This window comes from Rhyacophila brunnea, unplaced genomic scaffold (genome assembly GCF_057557595.1).
Source record: "Rhyacophila brunnea isolate RB1 unplaced genomic scaffold, BYU_Rbru_1.0 scaffold_3, whole genome shotgun sequence".
NCBI classification, from domain to species: Eukaryota; Metazoa; Arthropoda; class Insecta; order Trichoptera; family Rhyacophilidae; genus Rhyacophila; species Rhyacophila brunnea.
The window spans coordinates 33,626,566-33,643,561 of NW_028232965.1; the positions used below are offsets into that span (position 1 = coordinate 33,626,566).

General features: G+C 30.0%; 1 long non-coding RNA gene across 1 annotated transcript in view; it reads right to left on the reverse strand.

The window, feature by feature from the left end:
• LOC147068242 (uncharacterized) overlaps positions 1 to 16,726 on the reverse strand; it is a 273,028-nt gene extending 256,302 nt beyond the window's left edge. The window contains exon 1 of the long non-coding RNA XR_015071308.1: positions 16,497 to 16,726. This is a non-coding gene — a long non-coding RNA (uncharacterized LOC147068242). The remainder of the gene's footprint in view (positions 1 to 16,496) is intronic.
• Between the last annotated feature and the right edge of the window lie 270 nt (positions 16,727 to 16,996).

Here is a 16,996-nt window from a genome sequence, read left to right on the forward strand (position 1 = left end):
AAATAGAGAAATGGTAATATTTTTGTACATTTTAGTTGTTGCAGCCAAATATTTTAAGCAATATTATATGATTTTTCTTTTATGAAAATGAAAAAATCTATTTATATATTAATATTATTAATATTTATAATCTCACATACAATGACTCTAAATGGTTTTATCAAAATATAAACTTACTATATTAGGAAAATTTTATTGTATCAATATTTTTACTAGAGAATAATGGTGTGTGTATCTGAGTGTTTATCGAAAATTGAGTCATTTAAGAACAGTTTTCCATAACGTACCTGGGTTGCCTGATCAATAGAATGGTAATTTTTGCGATTGGCTCCGAATATTCAAATTACACCTCTATTTACCTTAACATTTTGAATGATAATAAGCTCTATACAAAACAAGACGCGCCCGTCAAGCAAACATTGGTTCTGATATGAATAATGCAACGCAATTTTAATCATCTAGAACTTTTGTGTCTGGAAAAAACGTCACATGAAAATAATTTTTCAATTTTCGATATACAAGGCAGAATAAAATAAAATTATCATACTTGAACAAGATCTTTCTTTGTTTAATAAAACAGTAATGGTTTTAGTTTTATTAATATATATACATATATGTATATAGATATAAAGAAAAATAATAGATGAAGAAACCGGACTGGTGTAGGATTACCGCGGACAAAAGAAAATTATTGGAAAATTCTGTATTTTCAGTATTATCATTCTCAAAGGTTTTAAGGAGATCGAGGAGGAAAAGCATTTATTTGTTTGTCCGGTATAAAATCAATAAAGCTTTATTTAAACCATAAAATAATATAACACATCTGAAAAATTTCGTGTGATTGACATGCAAGCTTTATACGTGTTGTATTGGTAGAGTAAACTTACAGAGAGATTTTACAACAAACTGTCAATAACGCTACTGGATTGACGCGCAACTTTTAGTGAATAACGATGAAGTAGCTATGTGAAGAAAAATATTCATTAGGTACACAAATAATTAAATAATTCGCATTTAAACCCACATAATATGTATCTTATTAATAGGTTATATCTAATTTTCCTTATATGATTATGTATTTTCTAAATAACAATAAAACCACTAAAATTTATTGACTTAATATTAAAATATAATTAAATAATTTTCAAAGTATTGACCAATTTATTCACATAGTATTAATAATATTACTCTGATAGTTTTTTATGCTCATATAGAAGCTGCTTTACACTACCTACTATTAATATCTTAATATATGCTATATGGTTATTATAATTGAGTACCTACTACACATTTGAATGTTTTTTTCATCAATAATACCATATTATTTCGTACAAAAACTCACGTGCATGCTTATTATTGTCTGTAACAATAATATAATTTGTTAAAATTAATTGAAATTCACAATAATGATAAAAATGATCTGCAGTATTATTTTTTGATATAGGAATATTTAGTAAATTGCGTTGGTACAAAACTATATGCAGTAAAAGGGGCATTTGGACAAAAGGTCTGTAAAACATATTTCTGGTAAATAATTTCCTATTTGATAAATGGATGCGGTGTGCTTTATTGTGCTAATGCCAAATGAATTGAAAAGGCAAGGAAATGGTTTGTATCATATATAAAAAAGCCACAATGTAATAAATTTTAGTGACTAGACCCCTTACAAGGCATGTTTTTTAAAAGGAGCATAAAAGTTACCTTGGTTATTGGTTCGTTATTTAGTCGATATGTCTGTCGGCTGCTAACGCTTTTACCGTAATAAAATTTCCTAACAATAATACTAACTGTTTATAGTCTAAAATTAATGTAGCAATGAAAAATTTCACCAAGTCGTATACTAAGGCTTCTTCTTCGTTACCTGAAAAAGAGAATTTCATAAAGGTAGAACAATTTTTCTTTTCAATATAATTATTACAACGGTAACAAAGGAGTTCAATGGAATAGAATTTCATTTGTGAACATTTTAATTAACATACGTGCATTTTAGATATCATAAAGCCTGGATTAATAATATTAACATCAAACGATGTGAAAATTTACCTATAACCTATACAAAATAATACAAAATTCTCGAAATATATTATTTATTACAGGAAAATAGGGTTAAATATAAATTATAATGGTAATTAAAAGCCTATAATTTTTGAGTTATTGATGTTGACAGTCATTTCGTTTTCAATCTCATTGCCAGAACTGTCCTGAAAAAAAACCATTATAATATTTTACCCTCATCTGTCTACGTTTTTGGCAGTCCAGTTATAAAAAATGTTGGACTTGACATACTTGTAGCTCTCAATATTAATAACACTAGACTGAAAAAAACTTGGTTTTCAATGGCATTTAATTATTCTTAATGTTATTTTGCCATTTTAATTATTATATATTTCAAACATTATTTATTATACATATCTACATTTATATTATATTATAATATGTACATATTATTACAAAAAAGAGATATCAATATAATATTAACACTTGGTTATATATATATATATATATATATATATATAGAAAAAAAAAAACTACAAACTCTACATTTATAAAACTCTAAATATCTTCCCCAGTTCCTTAGATACGTCAAGTGTACTCAAAAGAGCGACCGCATTACCTATTCTAATTTCATTCGTTGTCTTATAATATTATATTTTATATTAGGTATACAAAATTGGCTATTTAAATTATAGTTGTTGTTTTAGTAAAATACATACAACTAATGTGATTGAAATACGTTTTATCGTAACCAAAGTTAAGAAAATTTACAATAAAATCATTTATACGTATATATATTATAATATATTACATATTTAATCTGAAACGTTTTTAATATCGATTTGTTATCTGTAAGCATGTGAAACAATTGATAAATAAACACATTCCTCATTAAATCGGGAGCAAAAGTAGCTCACATTAACTAACCCTTGGGTAATTACTCAATTCACTTGGCCCGTGAGAGTTTGCAGTCCCATTGAAATGGTCTCTGTACCCCTTCATGTCCACAATGGGACCCTGTTTGTTTAGGCTTCCTCGCCCAATTGTCTTGTAGGATATCCCTCGCGTATTAATTCCTGCTATTCAAATTCACGTTACACAAAGAATGGCCGATAAATCTTCAGATGGAGATAATTGAGAAGTTTGCATCGGGATGCCGTAGCAGCTACACCGTAGCCTCTACACCTTTACATGTCGACTCTATATTTCTACGGCGTAGAACATATATCTACATCTACGGAATAGACCCTACAAAGGAGATAATAATAATAATTATTGTATGACTAAGTTTCACATACAAATTGAATCTAGTGGAATGTGTGTATAGTTGTTTAATTGATCGATATCATAACACACATATATACGTTGTACGACTTTACTATTATTATTTATTTATTTATTTATTTATTTATTTATTTATTTATTTATTTTGTTTTGAAGAATTAAATATTTGGTAAACAAGATCTTTATCACCATCAGAAATACAAGAACTTAGGGTAATTCGTTGTCGTTATCTTTATGAGCCATCTTCCAGTTCGGCACCCCAATTATACGGTAGTCATTGGTAATTTAATTTAATTCTGCCTAGTCAAGTACATCATATTAAATTGCTCGATATTATGTTCATTACACTCTTAATTCATACGGTGCACGTAATCTTGTCAGCGTAGTCTCCCAATCGTAATTGATTGAACTGCGCTGCAATCTTTTCAGATCAGTATTGTATAGAGCTCAGCGTATTAGAATAGTGAACGTATACTTACATATAAATTAACATCATAAGAAGAGTCATCACTTTGCAGTTCATTATGTCAGTTACTCTGATAATTATTTTATTTAAAAAAAAATGAAAGGATAATATTTTTGGCTACCTGTACAGAAAAGTGAATCAATAATAATTAATACTATAATGAATTTAATACAATTATCATCATAATTAAACTATTTTCTTTATTTTTTTTATTATTAATATACCAAATTAATGGTATTATCACTAAAGAATACCTGGTGAATTTAATATTCACGCTGAAGAAATACATTCATTTTTGAATATATACAAGACTTAAGAATGTAAATTCTACATTGAAAATACATATTTTGAAGCTTTTAATACCGATAAAATATATGATTATAGCGTCAATTACATTGAGCTACTTTACGAGCTGTTTGTTGGCGAATTTACAATTTGCCTGTAAAGTCGCCCAGTGTAATCATCGAACAAGCTAACAAGCAGATTGTAAACACTCTACCGAGAAAAGTTGAAAGCCAGTCAACTTTACACGCTACACGCTGGCGTGTGGGCCTACTGCGTTTGCGCAGTAGAGTGCAGTAGCAACCTCCCGGTAAAAAAACGAACTACGTTCTGTCAAAATAGTCACTGGCTTGTGGCTTCTCAGCGAATGGAAAGTTTTGTGTGTCATCATCATAATCGCAGTAGCTGAATCGCCCGCTATTAAATTCGCCAACAAACAGCTCGTAAAGTAGCTTAATATATTTGACGCTTATAACTACTAATAATTAATGTAAGGTATGTATAGGCATGATAAAAATGATGTTGCTTTACATCACGTCCTCGTCTATTTTATATATATATATAATTTATATGAGTTAGTTGTTCAAACAAGCTAATAAGACGTAAACGCTAAGTAAAAACTTTGTATCTAAAATTACAAAAATAGATCATAACGAGTAATATGAAAAAATAAATGCATTAAATAAACTTTAAAGTTTAGTTTAAGAGCTTCTTTGTATAATTTATAGCTTACATTAAATAACTCTTAATGCCTTACAATGTTAATTACCAGGAGCTTGTGGATTCAGAGGCGCCATTGAAGATGACTACCAAACAAACAAAAATAAAACAATTAAAAAATGTCGCTCTGCAGCCTGAGTGCATTTTCTTGCAATATCACCGAGAAATCTGTTTTAAATTTTCATAGACAATTACCATCTGACTTTATTCTCCCGGTTATACTTTCCAGGAATTAACCGATTATGAGTTTTAATAATTTGGTTTTCTATACCAACGCATGTAATATCTGAAAAATAGAAAATATAATATAGTTGATTGCAATAAATATAGTTTAATTAATGCTCATTGTGTGCTCACAATATAAAGCGAAAAACGATATATAATAATAAAAAGAATTATGAAACTAGATGAAAGTATAAAATATATTATAATATATAATAATAATTTACAAAATATTAAGGTTATTACTTATTTTGAACACCACATAATCAGACTATAACTCATGTAAAAGAATCTTATATTCTATTCTTTGTATTTATATATATATATAGTCTTTTAACTGTATAATAATAATTGGCAAGTGAGGTTAGGAGGGTAAAATAGTAATTTTAATACACGTTTACGAATCTATGAAGAAAGACACTGAAGTGTTATAAACCATTTTGTTTTCCATTCCAGTGGGTCTATTCTATACACGAGTCAAATATCGGTGGCTATCGCCGGTAGTTCATCATATTTATAATATATTGAGGTAGTTAATTGTTACAATAAGTTAACCGTCTTATCTGTCAAAAACTGTTTTAACAATCCCTCTCTTGGCTGTGTTAACTTTTAGAGCGAGATAGACAGTTAAGATAACAGACAGACAGTATAATAGACAGCTAACTTATTATAACAATTATTGTAATACCTCAATACATAAATATGATAAACTACCGTTGATGGATACCGATAGCTGCCTTGTGTATAGAATATACCCACAGTAGTCTATTATTTTAACTGATATTTGAAGAGGATGATAAAATAAATACAAGATTTCAAATAATATTTTTTAGTACATTATTCTAGTTTTTTATGCATGAAATACTATCGTGATTATTTTTTTTTATCTCACTTCACATAAATAGAATAAACTACAACCGCTGACGTAGGAAAATAATTTTCCACGGAATATGGGTGAAAATAAAACGACCCAGCTTATCCTTGAAAATCAGCGGTCAAGTCTATTGGTAGCATGTGGCAAATTTGAATTGAAATAACACAGAATTCGAAAAAGCCAATCTTGCGTGAAAATATGCAACGTTAAAATAAGTTAAGCCACGAACAAAAATAAATTGAAAAAATGTGAGAGAGTATATTTTTGATAGAGAACTCTAATAACCGAGTAGAAAAAATTCAATTTCAGTTGCATACTTAATTACAATAATCTTTATACCTGTAATTGCAAGATAGATATTTTTTTTCTTAAATAATAAAATATAAATAAATAATTTTCCGTAGTATGGGAAGGTGCATGTTAGCCATAAAGTGTAAAATAAAAAAATAATTTACAGACAAGATTATGCAATGCGATAGAGAAATGCCAATGGGTAGCCATAAATTTTGCTTAAGAAACTGACCGAATTCGTTGAATGGACGTAACTAACGAAAACTGAAGGAGTTATGAGAGGTTTTTAACCAATAGTGAGTCAACTCCGGCTGAAGATGACTATATAATTTTATTATGTAATAAAAATAGTAAAACTATATTATATAAAACGCTGAATGACTACGTGGTATTGAATGTGGAAGAGTTTTGTTTATTTAAACTAGTGCCGAATAATGAGTATATTATAAGCATATAATTAATATAATTTTAAAAAAATCTCAGAAGGGAAAGTATTGTCACATACAAAAACTTTTTCGCGCTAATTTTATAAAATGACACAATGACGAATATCCAAATAATTTTGAGCATATTTGGGTAATGCTTACAAATAAATACTACACGTAATTATATTAGCATATATATATAGCAATTTATATCGGAATAGTAGTAAAATATATACATAATTTGAAAATACCTCAGATATAATATGTATGTATACCAGCATACCTACTAGAAAAAAACAATTTCAAAAAATACGATGCCCAGCAGGACTCCAACCCGCATCTACTGGATTTGCGCATCGTGCTTTACCAATTGAGATATAATGTGCATCATATTATCTAATTACGACAAAATTAACTAGTTTTTACATTTCTGAAACACTTCACAAATTGTGTTAATCTTATGAATTATTCGTTGAATAAAAAATAGTTTAAAATATAAGATTACATATTCGCTTTTTAAAAGCATTTGTTATGCAAGTAAAAACCAAATAAAAAAAATATGGTAAGTATGGGATTCTTCATATAAAAATAATATTCAAATTAATATATACATAAATCTAATCATTTTTTTTGGATCAACGAAATACCGTATTTCTAATTAAAAGCTTACAAATAAAATGGAAGTTTTACTAGAATTATATATTCATTATATTAAACGAGATAATTTATCTAAAATATAATCTCGGCAAACGTTCAAGGTTCAGAGAAAGAGACAACACTCTGTTGGGTAACGTTGTACATTGACGAAGGTAAACCATTCATAGGGGATTCGGGAAGTAATGGACATCTGCTTAAGAAATCTGTGATATTCGAGGAAGCCTCTTTTAGGTACGGGATGTCAGATGTCACTAACGACTCGCTTGCATTCTACTAATGGGATTGGCGTGCAACGTTTTCATAGAAATGATACAGACCAGCGACGGAAAACAGTTTCTTGTACTTTATTATAGTAATAAGCGAAAGTATGTATGTTGTAATATATGATGTTTATCCCTTTAATTGGGGAGACTGTATGGATACTATCCATGGCATTATCGGACTGACTTTCTCATTGGATGCTTACATATAATTTTGTCAAACCGCTAGAAGATATCTATCTATACATGAGGACAGTGACGTCTTTAGATAAAATGCCGCCCCTAGGCTACGCCAAAATGCCGCCTCATTTTTTTATCGTCCTTGCATGAGTCCAATATCTAAGAAATGTGTTTTAAGGACTAAGGATACATTTCTAACAAAATATCAGACTAATTATTCGCAAATCTGCACGTGTATTTTCTGGTCACCAAGGACGTCGAAGGGCAACGAAAGCAAACTAGATATCGCGAACCCGACAAAACCAGTGAGCTATTTTTTGAATGGAAAGATATTTTCGTTATTACTAAGTTTAGGTAGCTATTTCTATATATTCCAAATGATGTTCTTCGATTTGCCGCCCTTCGAGTAACTGCCGCCCCCAAGCGACGCTCAATCTGCCTACCCCCACGGGACGTCACTGCATGAGCACATATTTTTTCCGACTTATACGCGGTATAAAAAGAACGTAACGAATTGTATACCACATGTTATAATTATAACTCAAGGTCGGCCACTGATAGATAAAGACTTCCCTATATCTTCTCTGAATCTCATCAGTTCTTAGATTCGTTGCTAAATACTTCCACTGAACGTGATGTGTTCATCGATCCTATGAATTTTGGAGTGGCACTGTGTTTTTTAGTAACCCTTGGGTGCTACTATGTGACTGAATTTATTGAGGTGTCATCAACGAAGATATTATTTAACATATTTCATGCACTCAATGTTCTGGAAGAAATTAATTTTTATCTTTTTCTGCCATATCCGTCCTTAGAGCATATAGACACCACGCGGCGCTTCTAATAATCCCTGTCGCTAGCTAGTCTTCTTGCATCGTTCCAGGTCATACCAGCATCACGTAGTTCCACCGTATACACTCTATAAATATAATATTTAGCGGCCTTCCAGGATGCTGGAATGCAGTTGGCTTAAAGAACAAGCAAGCTTCGAGTAGGTTGACGTCCTCTTCTGGCATCCGCAGCATGTGGCCGAGCTAGGTCCAACGTTACCTCTTCACTCTCAGTGTGATGAGAGGCTGCTTGCTGCAAATATTATTATATATACTAATAATACTAGATTTCTGGTACTGCTGCTTATAGAAGGAAATGTGGTGTGGAACTTTCTATTGGGTAAATGATGGCATTTTTCCGTAATTATGATATTCTCATTTTTTGAGAAATCGTTAATGAAAATCTAGAGTTTTATTTACAAATATTAAAAAAAAACATTTAGAAACAAGGTTGCCAAAAAATAAATAAAAATGATGCCCTCAACTTTGACTTGGGAAAATTTACGGGGTACAAGAAATTTTGGCTTTCAAAGCTTTCTTTTGGTTTGAAGAGCCAAAAAAAAAACATTTCACAAATTTTTAACAAATTTATTGAACTTGCAAATGACTTTTTTATTCTTCAAAACTTAGAATCTGGACCGATATTATTTTTCTATGAAAATTCACAATAATTTGCTTACGTAATACTATCTAAAATTTATCAAGGATTTTCGAGATCAATAGACAAATCTCAAATTCTCGATAGTATAAGAGAGTCGATAAATCACAAACTCTACTAATGAAAATGTAGTGGCAAAATCTTCAGCTACATAGATAAAAGGTTTCTTGTCACTCTTGTTAGTATACCATAAAATCACCAATCGGGCAAAAAAGGTCTTTCCGCTCTCATTGTGGACGCATAAAGAAACAAACGGAGTGGTTGCCATCGCCACGTCAACCGGGCGTGAAATTTTCTCTACGTTTGCAGAATTCAATTTTATTCATCTGCAAATGAAAGCAGCGATGCAATCTCATTTTGAATGCGTAAAATTATATTAAATATGTCCTATAGGAAAGCCATTGTTAATTTTATTCACAGAGTTTGACGCTTTATTTTCATTTAATGTTGTATTCATACTTCATTTCGCTGATCGAAATACATATTTACATTACATAACAAAACAATAATAAGTATGTAAACTGTTTTTTTATTCAATGACTATGGGCGTCGGTTAGTAATGGGACTAATGGGTTAATGGAACTAGTAATTGATTGGACCTTTATTTAAAAACACAAAAAATTAACGAAATTTGATAAACTTTTCATATAAAAACAATAGTTAACTTCATCTTCATTATATAAGATGCCCGTAGCTAATTTGGTAATGCACATTGGCGCAAATCCAGTGAATACAAGTGCAAGTTCCACCGGGCGTCGTATTAAAAAAAAATAAAGTAGGTATCTGAGGTGTTTTAAAATGTATGTGTGTATGTTATACAATACTTACACTTCTCAATGCAATGCATGAAATATTATGTCAAAGTGAAAATCATTCTGACCAACAAGTCTCACAAAAGAATACAAAATTAAAATTGAATCGAAAATACGCAAACTTTATCATAATCTGTGGTAAAAGTTTGGAAATGATAGGAACAAACAAACATATTTTTCATTTTAGTTAGATCATCTAAAGCCACATTCAATATTAAATTATTCGGAATAAATAATTGTGGGTTTTCTTTGGCATTTAGAAAAGAAGGTTCCCAAAGATGTTGAAAAACCTTCTATAGAGACGGATCCAAATGAACAAAATTTAAGCAAATAAAGAGCTTAAGCTTAAGTTAGACACAAAATACTTTGCATTGAAGGTTAATTTTCAGATAAATTCATACTACTGCTATTGTATTTATTTTCCAATTTGCAGGGCGTATAAAAATACAAGCAATCACTACGATTAGATAAGCAGCCAATGCTACTATACTTCGGCATTATTATTTAGTTGAAAAATCCTGTAAAATGTGGGTAAAACCATTTATAATAAATAGCATTCAAATAAAATACAATGAAAAAAATGGCAGCCATTTTATGTAAGTAATAATATAATCGGAATGATAACTGAGCGATTTTAATATTTGTGGAGTTTACCAACTTGACGATGCTTCATGAGTTTGCTAAATAATTTCAAATGACAATTGAAATAACGTATAAGGTACATTTTATTTACAGTCTGAATTCTTTGAAGGTACCTAATTAGGTTGTTTAGCATGGTGAGGTATAATATCAGTTAGTTGTTGGGTAATGTCTCTGTTAAAGATGGTGTAATTTAGTCGTAAATGTCGCGATACCGACAAAGGAATATTAATATTTAGCACAACATAACTGTCAAGATAAAAATCTACATCAGGCCATGCGTTTTGCTTCTGCAATAATAATATATTCAGTGACATCTTTTAGCCGCTTTCCTTGGCTCGACTTTTTGAATTCCAACATCTTGCTCCCCTTAGTCAACCCTCAGCTGTCAAGCGGTAGAAATTCGTGGAGGTAGATAATATGACAGGAGTTAATATGAGCCAACGTGAAAATTCCTTGCCACCATAAACAAAACTGAAATGTTACGTTTTTATGTTCATGCTTCACAGGTTCGCCCCTCATTCTTTCTCTTTATGCTGAATTCAAGAAAATAAAATATTTCTGCGGTCCCATTGTAATTTGCTGGCTTTCGAAATGTTTACGCAGAATTTTTCATCTACTTAATTTAGACAAGATTACAAACAAACCATTATTATGGAAAAGGGGACGCATTTTGAAACGTTATTTAAGAACGTCGTGAATGTTAAATATGACAGCGAATCCGATTATTTTATAAATTACTTTTTTCAAAGAGCCTTTTCTAAAAAATAATTATCCTTTCTCATTAGAAAAAGAAACGCAAAAATTCATTTGTAGGTATCTATTTGTAATTTGAAAATTATATATAAAATGTGCTTTTTTTTAAATACCATTTTATTTATTAAAAACATAGATGGAATAATTAATTAATAATATTTAATGAGGTATAAAAAAATAACATAATATTACGGCGTATAAATAACGGTATAAAATAAATATATTATTATAAACCGAAGAATTTAAAATTATTTTTCAAGCGCATGTAGAATGCTTACTCCACAAATATTAAAACAGCTTAGTTACCATTCCGATTTTTTTACATACACAATGACGACTATTTTTTCATATGCATTGTGATTACTTACTCGAGTGCAGTTATAAAAGATTTTATACAGATTTTACATGATTTTTCAACTAAATAATAACGCCGAATGTAGTATTATTGGTTGCTTATCTACCCATCGTGATGGATTGTATTTTAATATGCCCTGTAAATTAATAAATATACATGTCATAGCAGTCGTTTGAAGTTCTCTGAAAATAAGCCTGCAATGCGAAGTTACTCGTAGCTAACTTAATCAGTGCAGAAGTGGTCTTTTTTTTACTGAAATTTTAAAATTATATAATCTATTCTTTGACGAAATTTTATTACGTTTGTATATTTTATGAGAATATAAATATCAGTAATTTGAAAGTAGTATTATTGTGTTTGTTTACATATATCAGAAAATAGAGGAAATAAAATACATTTAGTTTTTTAGATCTATCAGCAAACATTTCAAACAAATCAAAAGAAATTGGTGACGCAGGTTATTATAAAAGTGTATTATCTGTATATTATAATATTTATTTAGCTGCTATATTTTAAACGATGATTGTTTGCCAATAAAAAATATTTATTGTACACTATCATCATGAATAGTTTTATTTTAGTATTTTGAATGTTTTCATTGTACACCTAAATTTCATTATTTCTATAATAGTATAATACTTCATTTACATGTGCATGGATTTACTGCTGACAGTACGTATTATCGCGGCCATAATAAAACATGCATGTGTAAAAACGTATTACATGAAAATTGCAAGATTGCAGGCATGGATCAAAAAAGTTCAGAAGCTTATGAATTTTCACGCGACTATTGGACTGTGCGATATCTGCGCCTGTGCAGTGGAATAGTAGCAAACCTGCCAAAAAAATAAACAACAACGCGCAGAGACTCATTTTGAGCTTAACCGATTTTCACGACCCGTCAAATATCATACAATGACAACATCGCGTCTCACATACACTTGAAGAATGAGATTGGCGAGACAGTAAGCACTTTTACGCGTAAACAGTTATTATCGCGATAGTTTTAAATACTCACTATTAGTGCGTGTAAAAATATGCACGTATACAGGCGCTGTATGTACCTACTATTAACAATTAATAATTATTAGTTTTGCAGTATGTACTTACGAAAAGTGACGAAATGTTTTATCTTATTCACAGTAAGTATCGATTTCAAGCATAATAATGGTAATGCCGAAACCTTATTAACATAATTAATTTAAAAATTAGTTTTCATTAATTATATTTCTTGGATTTTTATATTAAAAAACAAATGGATTTTTTGCTTGTAATAATGAAAATAATTCAAAATATCCCACAGAGTTCCCTCTGGGAATGCTGTTAATACACCCGGCCGAACATTTTTTTTCATCTGAAACATTTATTTTTATTTCTTCGTTGGTTTATTTGAAATTCTTACATATTATATTAAATAATATTAATTTGATATTCCTCCTGTAACTCTAACTAAGCTGTTTTCACGTTACCTCGGCGTAAAACGGATGCGATGTTTCATGATTCTGTATATCAGGCGGTTGATCTATTTTTTTTTATTGAAATATAAAATATTTGTAAAGTAGTTAGGTAATTGATAATTAATTAATCCATTCTCATTATTTATTAAGTTTAATGCCCTCTATTTTACTATGTATTCTGGCACATCAACAAATCACTGCAATGTCATACTGTTTTTTTGAATAAACAAATTTAATAAATATTTTTTTTTCAGAATTGATGGGTTTTCTTAGTAAAATAACATAAATCCGCAATATGTAGGTAATATCCAATAATGAAACCATATTAACTTGATAATATTGGGCAATTTATCTCAATTTATATACAATGGGATTTTTTTCTTAAATGCTAGTATATTGTCGAGTTTTCCTCTTGAAGTTAATTTTATTTCATAATATATGAATTGTATTTAACGTTGTTACAAATATTCGACATCTTTATAACGCATATTATCTTAAGTATGAATTTGATATGGTATATATATATCGTATATAATATACGATGAGATAAACAGAATGGAATTAATCCAAAACTTTCAGCGCTGGCGAACAATGCAACTTGATTACAGGTAATTTGCGTTTCACATTTCAACAAGAAGCCCATTGATTAGTTTTCGTACAAATCTAACATAACGTATTGATTAGAACAATTGGCTCAAAGTTTGTAACTTGAGTCCTTTTCAATTACGCACGAGAATATTATGGCGTTTGATTCAATATATCGATCTTACAACCAGAAAATCGTAAGTTATTATTTTAAACTTTGGAACAATTACAAATTATTTCATAGAAAGGGTCTTTCTCTACCGATACATAGAATTTCAAAATAACGATCATTTAATAACTGATGAAAAACTACTACATTGTAATACAACAATGTAATTATAATAATAGTATATGCCAGGAAATCAGGCACAAGTCTCCTTGAGAGTGCTTTTTCAAGCAGATCTTTTCATGGATTATGTATGCCTCAATTAATCTTAATATTAATAAAAGATATTATTTTGAATTTAATACTAAGTACTTATTTTTTCTATTATTTTGATTTTATTTCTGTCAATTTTCAATAATACATGGAAGTAACAGTGTACAATATTATATACTACGTATAATTTGTTTAAAGCCAGATACCGCGATTTTGATATGATAATACCTTGAATAAATGATTATTAATGTTTTCACGTTTTCATGAAATAGAATAAGGTGACTCTTTAAAAAGCCTACTTTATAAAAAAAATGTGGGGACCTTGAAGACAAAATAATCAATAATAGCTTTGGGTCGAATCATGACACTTTTAAAAAGACCTTTTGTTTTACCCTAATCGATTGGGCTGTTAACCTTTAAATGTTCGACGACAGAATTAGTAATATCTATGAATACCTATTATACACATATATATACACGTTTACAGTGACTTTTAAGTCTCGATTATGATTGAGTAGGACCGACAGACACAGTGTAAAGTTTATTTTTGTAAATAAACAGGGTCTGTTTATCGAATATGTATAATAACAAAATTTAAATTCAGTTTATACTGGCTAGGTATGAAACGAAGTTTTTATTATCGATATTAAAAATATTACAAAAGTTTATTATGAATAATAATAGGTAAGTACGACCTTCACATAATATTATGACATTCTAATATTATGAGTTAGAAAATGTGACATAACTAAATGAAAGAAAAGTGGAGCCATTTTAACTATTTTGCATACATTATAATATTTAGTCGTTATCTCAGGGTTATGGGAGAACTGAAAAAATACGAATCAAGCTCAGAAACGTTTTTTGAAATGAACTAATATACCTAATATGAAGTGTAGGCAATAAATTATATGTCAATTATTATTTACTATTCTCAACGAAAGTAAGTTTTGTATACTTAGATCATGCATTGTTTAAGGCTATACCTCAGTTGAGTGACGGCCTAAAAAGATCGTCGCTAGGCGATGCGTGGATTGCGGGTCGCGGGTGCAAATGACGCATGCCAAACGAAATATAATTTGTCATATAAATCCAAGATGCGTCCATTTAATGTTCTATTAGTAACAATAATAATATATTCATTGACATGTTTTCTTTTTCGAGTAAATGGGTAACGTTTTTAGCCATATTTACACGATTTAAGAATTAATACCCCCGTCGCCATCACGAAACAAATTTACGTGTTCCCAGCTCGACGTTCTCTCTCCTAATGCCAGCGAGTCCAAAATTTCTTGGCGCCTATAGTTGAAAATTATTTGCCGTTTCACTGATGTATCGTCTTAATCACGGTACATTCTAATATGGAATCAAATTATGGAAGGGATTCAAGTAATACTACGTTTGAATGTAGATTACACGGAGATGCTATTTTTTAATATGTGACATTAATATTGCCATTCTGTGTAAATGTGTTTATCAAAATTGAAAAGATTGTTTTTGCATGTGTCCGTTTAAGCCATATAGAAATAATAAAAATATAGTTAGTAGGCGATGAACTCACAGAAAAACTGAGAATAAAACAAATATTGCATGGAAATTTATGCGAAATTTGCTTAAGGGTAGCAGTTTGCCTAGTTATGTTACTATTTACTGTGTTACAGTCATATATTTTAATTTATTTCTCTACACTTTCAGGCTTAAGGCCATGCAATATTTTACAAAATCATCCGAATTTATTTGCGGTGACCACAATATTGACTGCCATCAAAGGCACGATTTAATATGGTAAAAGTTATCGATATTTTTTCATTCAGTTGGCGCTCTAAAAAAATAATTTTAAAGGTGCGAGCATTTATTTTTATGTCATGTTTTGGTATTTTTAATTTCATTTGCTGCAATTAACGGCGTTAAAAAAAATGCTGTATATTGTTATCGTTAGACGTCTATTTACATATTTACAACTTTGTCAAGGGTCACAGCCGGTATGCCCGAAAATAAAAGGGGTTTGCGTCACTCTATATATTAATTACATAATAAAGTGTGCGATACAAAAAAGTGAATAAAAAACAACATAGTTGCAACAGTAGTAAACTATTATGATGATATAGTGGTAGTAGATAAAAAACTTAAGTAGACAAAATAAATATCTCTTTTATTTATTTTCACTTATAAATTTTGTTATTCAATGGGTTGTAAAGTAACCTCTATAGATTGGATAAAGAAGTATATAATTTTATTGAATAAAATACCTAATATTCACAAAAAAATATATCTATATTATGAAAAATAAATCATTTTGTGTTATTAATCAGATGTTTGTTTCAGTGTCTTGAAATTTGTGTTTCACTCATTTGTTAAGGCTTAATTACATTGGCAGACGCACAGACCCAACCCAATCCAACGATCGACGCCGACCGTCGTCGCCAGCTATTTGCAATTACACGCAACGATTCAATCTCGTTGGTCCTTGATTTGATTGGTTTAAAATAATAATAGTGTTGCTATTATTAAAAATATAGGTTCAGTGAAAACTAGATATTTCTTAGATTGGTGGCTACACTGAACGCATTCCAGCGAAATTTTACGTCAAAAAAACTGAACTGTCAGCTGTCAAACCTAGCGAGCATCAGATCTGTTAAAATTTACGCGGCCGTTTGACATTTATAGAAAGTTTGTATACGTATTGTTAATTTACATTATGAATAACTGGGCGAGCTTGAATCTCCAAACCAATTGACTAATTCGAATATCGAAATCGAATAATCCAAAGACTAATTTATTGTAGCGAGTATGGCTAGGTATATTTCAACTGGCTCAGGCGGTCAGGACTCGCCGTAAACTAAAACACTGGGTCAAAAGTTGGCTAACT